We start from the raw sequence: 12,493 nt of genomic DNA, 5'->3' as shown, positions 1-12,493 counted from the left end.
AAACAGCGTTTGAACACACCAAGTTTTAACCTTGGCAAATTGATATGGTTAATGGCTTCAGGGTTTCATATTTGCTGTTATATTGGTATAGTGAAAATCATGTGCAAATTGCCATTCATAAAATAGGCCCTTTGCATGTATTACAGTGATTGGGCTGGAAGGCTCATTGACGAGTCCCTTTGTTCACACTGTTGTTTTACATTGCAGCCAATGTAGCACAGAGTGTGTAGAAGAATGTGTATTTACCACCCCTGTGTGCAGCCTCCTAATAGAAAATAGTTTTGATTTGTGTAACATCTACAGATGCTAGTAGATAGCATGGTAAAAAGATGAACATACAAGATCATGTAAGAAACAGATTTTGAATATTTGTATATAACCAGTGATAAATATATAATGTTTATAGTTTTAGTACTGGGCAGTTTTATATTGAATAACTTGATAGGATAACAAGATATATACATAGGATAGGGTATAGAATATACATGTCCATAACATCTGCCTATTTGGGAGCTTCATAAAGGGCAGGTGCCCGAAATGTTGCTCAGTCTTTGGAACTCCTTTTGCGCTATTTTGGATTGCTGCAGCGCAATTTCTATTGTGCTTAACCAAATTATTAGAGGGTGACCATCACCATATTAACCATAATACTCTGTGGCTAATAAATAGGTTAATAATCATAAGATCAACATACATTTCCCATTTGGGGTAATTTGACTAGCTCTTCTGCTCATTTGGTAAGACAAGTGGGGGTGAGGATGAGTATGTATATTGATGTCTTTGTAATAGATTCATTATTAGGCTGTTATAGGCATTGATGGTGCCAATATCCTTCTCAAAGAACAAGTTAAATATATTGACTTTGTAAACTCCATAATTTACAAAGTCAATATATTTAGCTTGTTCTTGGTTACACAAATAACACAATCAACTGATGGGTAAGAACCAAAATACTGGGACAGTGCAAATCAGCTGTTCTCATACATTCCTATAAAAGTTAAAAAAAAAGTCACAATTCATAATTCTGTATAATGCGGCAGTTGAAATAGATAAAGATGGTTATGTAGGTCACATTTCAGGATGACACTGGATGTAATATTCAGCTTTCTTTTGCAATGACCCATTCCTTGGACATTCATTCCTAGAAAGTTGCTGTGGAGCAGCTTTAATCCAGAAACCACAATAAGCATTTTCATGTACTTGTGTCACATGAACCTAATACATCTGAGACAGATGGTAGGCAGTTAGGCAGTTATGTTCCCCTACTGCTACTTATAGCTTAGGATTTAACCATATCAACATTTAATTCTATGGATCAACTAAGTTGCAGCTACTTGGATTGATGCATTTGCCTCTATGTTGGGATATCCTTAATATGTAAGCATTTTGAAATATGGGTTTAAATAGTACGTGCTTTTTAAGGGCAGAGCCTTCATAACATAGGATTTTGACAAAATCATCATTTGTCCAGTTGCAACATGTAATCTAACTGCAGTGATATAGGATTAAACGATTATACACACAACAATATGGAAACAAACACAGCATTCTGTAAAAGGAAACCCTAAAAAGTGAAAGGTTGACCTCAGTGATGGGAAAACTATTTTTGCAAGTTCTGTGATGTGTGACATGTGGCGAGCCACCTCTTTGCGCTTATAAAGGCCCTTTGTGTGCTTGAGAATGTGTAATCACATTGGAAGGTCATTGTGTGTTTCGCACCAAGATGACAGCACAGTAGAAGGTTTGTTCTAGATCTGACGTCACTGTGTAACTTTCCCGGGATATTGAAATCGTGAATGTCACCCTCTACATTCTTTCTTCAGTGCCACATTCCTGGTTTTTCTCCCAAGCTTTCCAAGATTGCTGTCGTCATTTTTTGGACATCAGTCCCATAAGAAATAATCAGGAATCTGGAGACTTTATTTTTAAAGGGGTTGGTCACCTTTAAATTAACTTTTAGAATGTTGTAGAGAGTGCTATTCTGATACAATTTGCAATTGGTCTTTTATTTGTGTTTTTAATTATTCTCCCCACTTTGGCATTTTAGCAGCTACATGGTTGCTGGGGTCTAAATTACCGTAGCAACCAGGCAGTGGTTTAAACGAGATACTGGAATACTAAAAGGAGAGGGTCTGAATAGAAAGATAAGGATTAAAAGTAACAATAACAATGAAATTGCTGCATAACAGAGCAATAGTCGTTTGCCTGCTGGGGTCAGTGACCCCCATTAGAAAACTGGAAAGAGGCAGAAGAGGAAATAGAATAACTTAAAGTGACCAATATAAAAGTTCCTAATAACTGGCCATTCTAGAACATACTAAAAGTGTACTTAAAGGTGAACCACCCCTTTAACCCACCCCTTTGCTTCATTAAAGGAGAAGGAAAGGTAAAAACTAAGTAAGCTTTATCAGAAAGGTCTATGTATATACAGCCATAAGCACAGAAACTCTGCACTGAGTTCTCTTTCAAAAGAAACAGGATTTGTTGTCTCTTTGTTTTCCTGTGCCAGAGACATGCAGCTCTCTCCCCTCTTCTGCTCCCTCAAGAATGCTAAGAACTCATGTCAGAAAATATGGGGAGACTTAAGGGCACTATTGAGAGAACTGAAGGTATGCCTGCAGCTTGAGATTAACTCTTTATTAGCCTTTCCTTCTCCTTTAATCCTGGCAAGATGCTCTCTGATTCTGGCAAATTTAATCAAGTCAAAAGTCACCTCTACAGGTAAAATGCACTAAGTGAAGTTTCTAATCTTCCAGCTAGGGATGCACCAAACCCAGTTTTTTTGGGTTTGGCCAAACCCCCGAATCCATGTTAAGGGATTCGGTTGAATACCGAACTGAATCTGAATCCTAATTAGTATATGTTAATTAGGATTTGGAAGGGTTAAGTGATGCCGTGAGCATAGCACAGGGCAAAAACATCTTACACTTCTGTATTACTTGGCTACATTAACCCTTCCAAATCCTAATAAGCATAAGCTAATTAGGATTCAGATTCGGTTCGGCCAGGACCGTAGATTCAGCAGAAACCGAACCCTGCTGAAAAAGGCTGAATACCGAACCGAATCCTGGTGCATTCCTACTTCCAACGCAGTGACAGGCCATGCCCTAGCCGATAGCATACGTGCTGAGGGATTTCAAGTCTTTCACCATTTATGTACAAAGACATACATTTAAAAAAAAAAATAAGGTAACCCATCTTTAGTTAGCTCCAATGTTAGTGCCAGGCCTGCAGTAAGTGCAACCATGTGAAACACAAATGCGCTGCAGTTCATACCTCTGTTGTTGTTACACATTTGCTGACATGAATAATATTGTTTTTTAACATATTATTAACATCCTATTTAGGATCAAAAGTTTATGTTCCTTACCTAATCATCTCTGCATGATATAAGCTGCTCACCAAGTGAAAGGACCTGGATATCCACTGGGAACCTATGAATATGCATTTCAGCAATAAAAATCAAGGATCTGCATTCCTCACATGTTTTTGATGTATTTTTAAAGCTTCAGTGATGAACCTTGGGCAATTCTTTATTTTTATACCATAGGTAGGAGATAAAGAAACAGACTGTAGATGGGGAGACATCTGTTTTGGATGGATTCCAAGCACACAGTACTAACATTAATATTAATGGGACTCATTTAAATATCAGTAACGAGAATTTTCGACTGCAAATCACCCACTGGTAAGCAGGTAGGGGGGACACGATAAAAGCTCATGAAAAAAGTAGGTGAAGTGTGTACATATACACACAATTCACAATGAAAACACACAAATAAGTAAATAAGCAATTCAAACATTCTATCAACAATCCTGATAACAGTATCTGGTTTATGAATATCATCCCTCCCCCCCAACAATAAAGAAGTAATAGCCAATATGCCTAGTAAACAAACATACATGGTAGTGAACCTAATGAAATTATTTTTGCAAATCAATTTGTTTGTCATATTCCAGCCGCAGTCTCACTTTGCACGGCAGACTGACTCTTCTGTCTGAAATCAGTCTGTGTGTTATGTTTAGGATCCTGTTTTATTTATTGCAGGCGGATAACACAATTTCATTTGAAACCAGGTGGCCTCCTAATTTCCATCTGTTATTCCTACGTCTGTGCCGGTAGCAGACCTTAGAAGTGAGCAGTAGCGAGCAGCATGTGCGATGCTGCGAAACATCTGTTCCTATCAGCATGTTACACTAACTTTTCTCTTGCTTTGTGGATATTAAAAGCTTATCTTTGCTTGTATAGTTCTGTGTCCTGCAAAAAATACACAGAATCCTCTGTGACTGCAAATGACCCATCCACAGAACTCCCACTGTTGCTCTATAAATATAGCCTGTGCTGCTTCCTGTTGCCATATTGTCACCCCTTGTACTTAACACCATTATATTTATTTCTTTTAACATCACTCACACTGTGATACCGATGCAGGCAATGCTACATCCGACATGAAAGGCATGCCAGAAAATGTAATTTTGTTTGAAATGTAATGTAGTATATTGTGGGGCAAAACATAAGACGCCAGACAATCCTGTAACCTCAGTAGAAAAGGTATTTGGTTATTTAGTTATGTAAAAAAAATAAATCTGTAATGATCCTGTTGCTTACCTGTAACAGGGCAAAATGTTCATACTTACATAGTTACATAGGGTTGAAAAAAGACAAGAGTCCATCAAGTTCAACCCTTCCAAGTAAACCCAGCACACACTTATAAACAACTTATACTTACCTATCTATATACTCACATACAGACCCATACTGACCTATCTATACACTCACATACAGACCCATACTGACCTATATACTGACCTATATATACACTCACATACATAAACCCATACTGACCTATCTATACACTCACATACAGACCCATACTGACCTATCTATACACTCACATACAGACCCATACTGACCTATCTATACACTTACACACAGACCCATACTTTCCTATCTATACACTCACATACAGACCCATACTGACCTATCTATACACTTACACACAGACCCATACTTTCCTATCTATACACTCACATACAGACCCATACTGACCTATCTATATACTCACATACAGACCCATACTGACCTATATATACACTCACATACATAAACCCATACTGACCTATCTATACACTCACATACAGACCCATACTGACCTATCTATCCACTCACATACAGACCCATACTGACCTATATATACACTCACATACAGATCCATACTGACCTATCTATACACTCACATACAGACCCATACTGACCCATCTATACACTCACATACAGACCCATACTGACCTATCTATACACTCACATACAGACCCATACTGACCTATCTATACACTCACATACAGACCCATACTGACCTATCTATACACTCACATACAGACCCATACTGACCTATCTATACACTCACATACAGACCCATACTGACCTATCTATACACTCACATACAGACCCATACTGACCTATCTATCCACTCACATACAGACACATACTGACCTATCTATACACTCACATACAGACCCATACTGACCTATCTATCCACTTACATACAGACCCATACTGACCTATCTATACACTCACATACAGACCCATACTGACCTATCTATACACTCACATACAGACCCATACTGACCTATCTATACACTCACATACCGACCCATACTGACCTATCTATCCACTCACATACAGACCCATACTGACCTATCTATACACTCACATACAGACCCATACTGACCTATCTATGCACTCACATACAGACCCATACTGACCTATCTATACACTCACATACAGACCCATACTGACCTATCTATACACTCACATACATAAACCCATACTGATCTATCTATACACTCACATACAGACCCATACTGACCTATCTATACTCCCATACAGATTCATACTGACCTATCTATACACTCACATACAGACCCATACTAACCTATCTATACACTCACATACAGACCCATACTGACCTATCTATACACTCACATACAGACCCATACTGACCTATCTATACACTCACATACATAAACTATATATACCAACATCAGTACTAACTGTAGATTTTAGTATCACAATAGTCTTGGATACTATACTTGTTCAAGAACTCATCCAAGCCCCTCTTAAATGGCAACAGAATCTGCCATTACAACATCACTAGGAAGGGCATTCCCCAACCTCACTGCCCTCATCGTGAAAAACCCCCTACGCTGCTTCAAATGGAACCTCTGTTCCTCTAATCTAAAGAGGTGGCCTTTGGTGGGCTGATCGTTTTTATGGGAAAAAATGAACACCCCCTATCTGCCTATAATCCCCTCTAATGTACTTGTACAGAGTAATCATGTCCCTTTGTGGCCTTTGGTGGGCTGATCGTTTTTATGGGAAAAAATGAACACCACCTATCTGCCTATAATTCCCTCTAATGTACTTGTACAGAGTAATCATGTCCAAGTTCAAGTCATGTCCAGAGAAAACAATTCCAACCTTGACAGTCTCCCCTTTACCAGTTTAGTTGAACATCTCCATACTCTCTCCAGCTCATTAATATCCTTTTTAAGGACAGGAGCCCAAAACTGCACTGCATACTAAGATGAGGCCTTACCAGGGACCTATAAAGAGACAAAACTTAACTTAACTTCTCAACAGCTGCCAGCGACACCCTAAGCATGCGCAATGTCAGTGACATTCCTAACAAAATCCAAGATGGGGAGCCCCTGCCCAAAACTGTAAAAGACTGAATCATCACTGTTATAGAGATGCTAAAAACTTTAGGCTGATGCAATGAGTTTAGTATTGAAAATACCTACCCACCCACCCTACCCATGTCAGATTTTAGGGTTTAGTTCTCTTTCAAGTGATATCAGCCAACAATACTGCATTAATAGACAGGCCCCAACCAGTTGGATGCAAGGAGGCGCAGCTGTCTCATGAGAATACTATTCTAGTCAATTTAGATTTTTTTTTTTTTGGTTTTAATTCAACATAGTCCCTAGTGCCCAAGGGCATAACTACTGCAGGTGCAAAACTACTGACTGCAACCAGACCCTGAGGGAGCATACTGGAAGCAAAACAATCAGAATAGGTGTATTTAATGTTGCATGATTTTTAGAAATCTTTACAGAAAGATCCCTTATTTGGAAACGCCAGGTTCCATGCATTCTGGATAATAGATCCTATACCTTATAATAATAATCCTTTTTCAGACTATATGAACTTCTCCTGACTCTATTTTATACTACACTTTTGTCAGCAAGCTGCTATCTGATCTCCCTCTGACCACGGGTGCATATACACCATACCAGCGAAACTTGTAGATCTAAATACATACAGAATCTGTATTTCTTACTACACATGCAAATAAAAAATAAAAAATATTTGTGTGTGTGTGTATATATATATATATATACACATATATATATATATATATATACAGTGGAGGAAATAATTATTTGACCCCTCACTGATTTTGTAAGTTTGTCCAATGACAAAGAAATGAAAAGTCTCAGAACAGTATCATTTCAATGGTAGGTTTATTTTAACAGTGGCAGATAGCACATCAAAAGGAAAATCGAAAAAATAACTTTAAATAAAAGATAGCAACTGATTTGCATTTCATTGAGTGAAATAAGTTTTTGAACCCTCTAACAAAAAAAGACTTAATACTTAGTGGAAAAACCCTTGTTTGCAAGCACAGAGGTCAAACGTTTCTTGTAATTGATGACCAAGTTTGCGCACATTTTAGGAGGAATGTTGGTCCACTCCTCTTTGCAGATCATCTCTAAATCCCTAAGGTTTCGAGGCTGTCTCTGTGCAACTCTGAGCTTGAGCTCCCTCCATAGGTTTTCTATTGGATTAAGGTCCGGAGACTGACTAGGCCACTCCATGACCTTAATGTGCTTCTTCTTGAGCCACTCCTTTGTTGCCTTTGCTGTATGTTTTGGGTCATTGTCGTGCTGGAACACCCATCCACGACCCATTTTCAGTTTCCTGGCAGAGGGAAGGAGGTTGTCGTTCAGGATTTCACGATACATGGCTCCGTCCATTTTCCCGTTAATGCGAATAAGTTGTCCTGTGCCCTTAGCAGAAAAACACCCCCAAAGCAAAATGTTTCCACCCCCATGCTTGACGGTGGGGACGGTGTTTTTGGGGGTCATAGGCAGCATTTTTCTTCCTCCAAACACAGCGAGTTAATGCCAAAGAGCTCTATTTTGGTCTCATCAGACCACAGCACCTTCTCCCAGTCACTCACAGAATCATTCAGGTGTTCATTGGCAAACTTCAGACGGGCCTGCACATGTGCCTTCTTGAGCAGGGGGACCTTGCGAGCCCTGCAGGATTTTAATCCATTGCGGTGTAATGTGTTTCCAATGGTTTTCTTGGTGACTGTGGTCCCTGCTAATTTGAGGTCATTAACTAACTCCTCCCGTGTAGTTCTAGGATGCTTTTTCACCTTTCTCAGAATCATTGACACCCCACGAGGTGAGCTCTTGCGTGGAGCCCCAGAGCGAGGTCGATTGATGGTCATTTTGTGCTCCTTCCATTTTCGAACAATCGCACCAACAGTTGTCACCTTCTCTCCCAGCTTCTTGCTAATGGTTTTGTAGCCCATTCCAGCCTTGTGCAGGTCTACAATTTTGTCTCTGACATCCTTGGACAGCTCTTTGGTCTTTCCCATGTTGGAGAGTTTGGAGTCTGCTTGATTGATTGATTCTGTGGACAGGTGTCTTTTATACAGGTGACTAGTTAAGACAGGTGTCCTTAATGAGGTTGACTAATTGAGTAGAAGTGTCTAACCACTCTGTGGGAGCCAGAACTCTTAATGGTTGGTAGGGGTTCAAAAACTTATTTCATCAATGAAAGGCAAATCAGTTGCTATCTTTTATTTAAAGTTATTTTTTCGATTTTCCTTTTGATGTGCTATCTGCCACTGTTAAAATAAACCTACCATTGAAATGATACTGTTCTGAGACTTTTCATTTCTTTGTCATTGGACAAACTTACAAAATCAGTGAGGGGTCAAATAATTATTTCCTCCACTGTATAAGCTTCCAAGTAAATGCCGGCACTCACGTATAGAAAAGTTGCTGTTGCCTGGGTGCAGGTCTAAATAATGTTGAAGGTGCTTGAGAGAGGGTCAGCACTCACAGGACTTATACAAACAAATTATTTTATTATATATACAGTGCACACTAGTGCAAACGATATAATTCGCAAATGTTCTTTCACTGTCAGAGTGGTCACTAAACAGTATCCAGGTTTTTCAAAAGCTTTAATAAATTTGCGCAAAAGAAAATTTGTTTGTGCAGAGGCATTTCACCATTGAGAATATTTTTCCCCTTACCAGGACTTATTTATGAACAATGGGCAAATTTGCACCTGGCCAGTAATCCATGGTTACCAATCAAATATTTGTCTACATTGTTCTGCCTGAAAAATGCAATCTCTGATTGGTTGCTTTGGGTTACCACCCAGGTGCAAATTTGCCCTGTGTCCAACCGAATTTAATTACATTTATTAAAGTACTTAACAGTGATTTGTAATAGTATTTATGTTTTTATTTCTATTGTATTAATGTTTTGTTTCCCAACTCCTATTTTATTTTGTACAGATATACATATACAATTAGTATTATATAAATACAAATACCCTTGGTCCCAAGCATTCTGGATAACGGGTTCTATACCTGTACTACAATTTTAAGTAGGGTTTCAGCACCACAGAGATAGGTGGTTTACTGGCCCTGTACTCTGTTTTCCATTAATTTAATTGCCAACCCTACAGAGAATGTGGAACACCTGCTGGGGTAAGTTGTGATGTCCTGTAGCTGACACAAAGCTATAAAAAATGTCATCCCACATGGTAAAATAATGCTGTATGGTCCTGGGGTCTTAGAGAGTTAGTTGACAATAACCACATTATTTTTTTTTCAGTTATAAGAGGTATAGAAAATAGAAAATACAAATACCCTTGGTCCCAAGCATTCTGGATAAGAGGTTCTATACCTGTACTACAATTTTAAGTAGGGTTTCAGCACCACAGAGATAGGTGGTTTACTGGCCCTGTACTCTGTTTTCCATTAATTTAATTGCCAACCCTACAGAGAATGTGGAACACCTGCTGGGGTAAGTTGTGATGTCCTGTAGCTGACACAAAGCTATAAAAAATGTCATCCCACATGGTAAAATAATGCTGTATGGTCCTGGGGTCTTAGAGAGTTAGTTGACAATAACCACATTATTTTTTTTCAGTTATAAGAGGTATAGAAAACCTTTTAAATATTAAGTGAGAATTGAGAAGAGTCCAAAAGAATCAAAAAAACAAAAATCACGGCAGCAGTGAAATAAGAATTAAAAATGTAAATTTTATCAGGACTTAAATAGTGCCTAAAGGACATTTTTTCTTATGAGTAAGTGCCCTTTCGGCACGAAACGCGTTAGGTTTTACATGTCCTAATAAAATTAAAAAAATTTATTCTTATTTCACTGCTGCCCTGATTTTGTTTTTTTTATTCTTTTGGACTTTTCTCACTTCAATTGTTATTTAAAAGGTTTTTTGCCTGTGACCTGGACTGAGGTTTGACATGTGAGAAAGTCTTTATTTATTATTTTTGTTATATTTTCCGTTTTTCCATTTTTAGCATTGAGACAATGTACACACATACTGTTTTTCTTTTTTATAAGAGATATAGCCCTCTTTTGCTGCTGAAGAAAATTCAGCAGTCCCATGTCTCTGTTACATGAGAGAGCGGGTACAACTATAAAATGGCGTGCCTCCATTCAGGGTCAAGACAGACTGTGTTGCAATGCCCCTTCCTGTGGACAAATCTGATCAACAAACATAGTTCTGAGGAAGGGTTGATTTGCAGGACATTTGTAACTTGCTTTTTTGATCTTTGAACTGCTGATGAACCCCCACCAATGTTGCAGTATCATCACAGTCCTGAGAAGGACTCCTTTTGCTTTGAGGCAGTAAGCTAGATTTGCCAGATTGTGTGAAGCAGAAGGAAGCATGAACTCTGGACTGGTGGATCTAGATGGGGCAGATCTCTCTAACAGCCAGGAAACCAGTTTCTCTAGTAGTGGTGGGGAGAAGAGCATAGCTAGGCCTAAACAGGGGATTCAATTATTAGGAAAGTGTACAAGATAATCTATTGTCCAGATCGCTACAACTAAACAGTTTGCTGACTTCCTGCTTCCAGGGTTCGTCATGTGGTTGATCAGGTTGACAAATTATTGGGTCTAGGCAAGTCACAACTGTCTTGGTATATATTGGTACTAATGACAAAAGCAACAGTATCTGGAGGACCTTAAGGGCTCTGGCACACGGATTAATCGCCCGCGACAAAACTCCCTGTTCGCGGGCGACTAATCTCCCTGGATTGCCATCCCACCGGCGAAAATGTAAATCGCTGGTGGGATGGCATACGCGGCGGCGCGATTTCAGTGAAATCGCACAAGTTGCCTCGAGAGGAAACTTGCGCGATTTCAGTGAATAAAGTGCTGTATTGCACGTCTTTACCTGCCCCAGTAGAGCTTACTTTTGACTGACTTAATTGATTTATTACTGCAAGGGCACTGCACTGCAAGAGTCTCGCTTTTGCTGAGCAGTCCCAATCTCTAAAGCTGTCCATATACATTCACAGAGTGAAATGTGATGAGGTTGCCAAAAATGCCACTAAGGTGTGGGTCTAATTGGGCTAATTTGAGTGCCAGGCCAGCACCCAAGACAAGCCCTCAATTGTTAGCCTACCCCCCCTGGGACCCCCCACTTCTCATTTCCAATGAGAGCATGTTTCCATCCCCCCCCCCCCCCAAGGTTGCACCCTAGAAGACTGCCTCTTCTCCCTAGTTCTCCCTAGTTCCAGCTCTGGTTGATTTGATTGTTTGGACTCTGGGTAAAGGATAACATTAGGTGTCGGTGGCATTGATCAAGGTGAGGGAGAAATTTATGGCGGGGCTGCCAACAGTGGGGAAAGGTGAGCGTTTTGTCAGGGGCTCCTTGTCAATGAGTGGCTAGGCCAGATACAATGGTCAGGGTTTGGTCTAATTAGGCAAGAATGTGTTTTTAATTGGGGCCCCTTTGTACTTAGTTGGTCAAGCCAAGGGGCCAAGGCAGGAATTAGTTCACTAACGTGGGACCCTGGGAGGGACCCATCCACTAAGTAATATAGTTAGGGCCAAGTAACCTAGTAGTAGTAGGCTATTACCGACCATCTTCTTGCATAACTTTGCACTTTTAAACATTGAAAGTTTTGTCAAATCGCTCTGCAAAGTGGCAGCATCCTGCGTTGAACCTATGAAGAAAGTAGGCTATTACCCACCATCTATGTGGTATAGGGCCTCATGAATTCCTATGGCTTCCCTGCCTGAACCAGTAATATGCTAACCTGCAAGGGGTGATATAATGGTGAACAGCACAAGTTGTCAAAAATTTTCTTGGTGAACTCCCACCCTAGCGCTGTAATAGTTCTCTTTTATCCCTACTTGCTGTTTAGCT

This window comes from Xenopus tropicalis, chromosome 8 (assembly GCF_000004195.4).
Source record: "Xenopus tropicalis strain Nigerian chromosome 8, UCB_Xtro_10.0, whole genome shotgun sequence".
In the NCBI taxonomy this organism is placed as follows: domain Eukaryota; kingdom Metazoa; phylum Chordata; class Amphibia; order Anura; family Pipidae; genus Xenopus; species Xenopus tropicalis.
The sequence above is the reverse complement of the archived record's forward strand: the minus strand, read 5'-3'. Positions refer to the sequence as shown.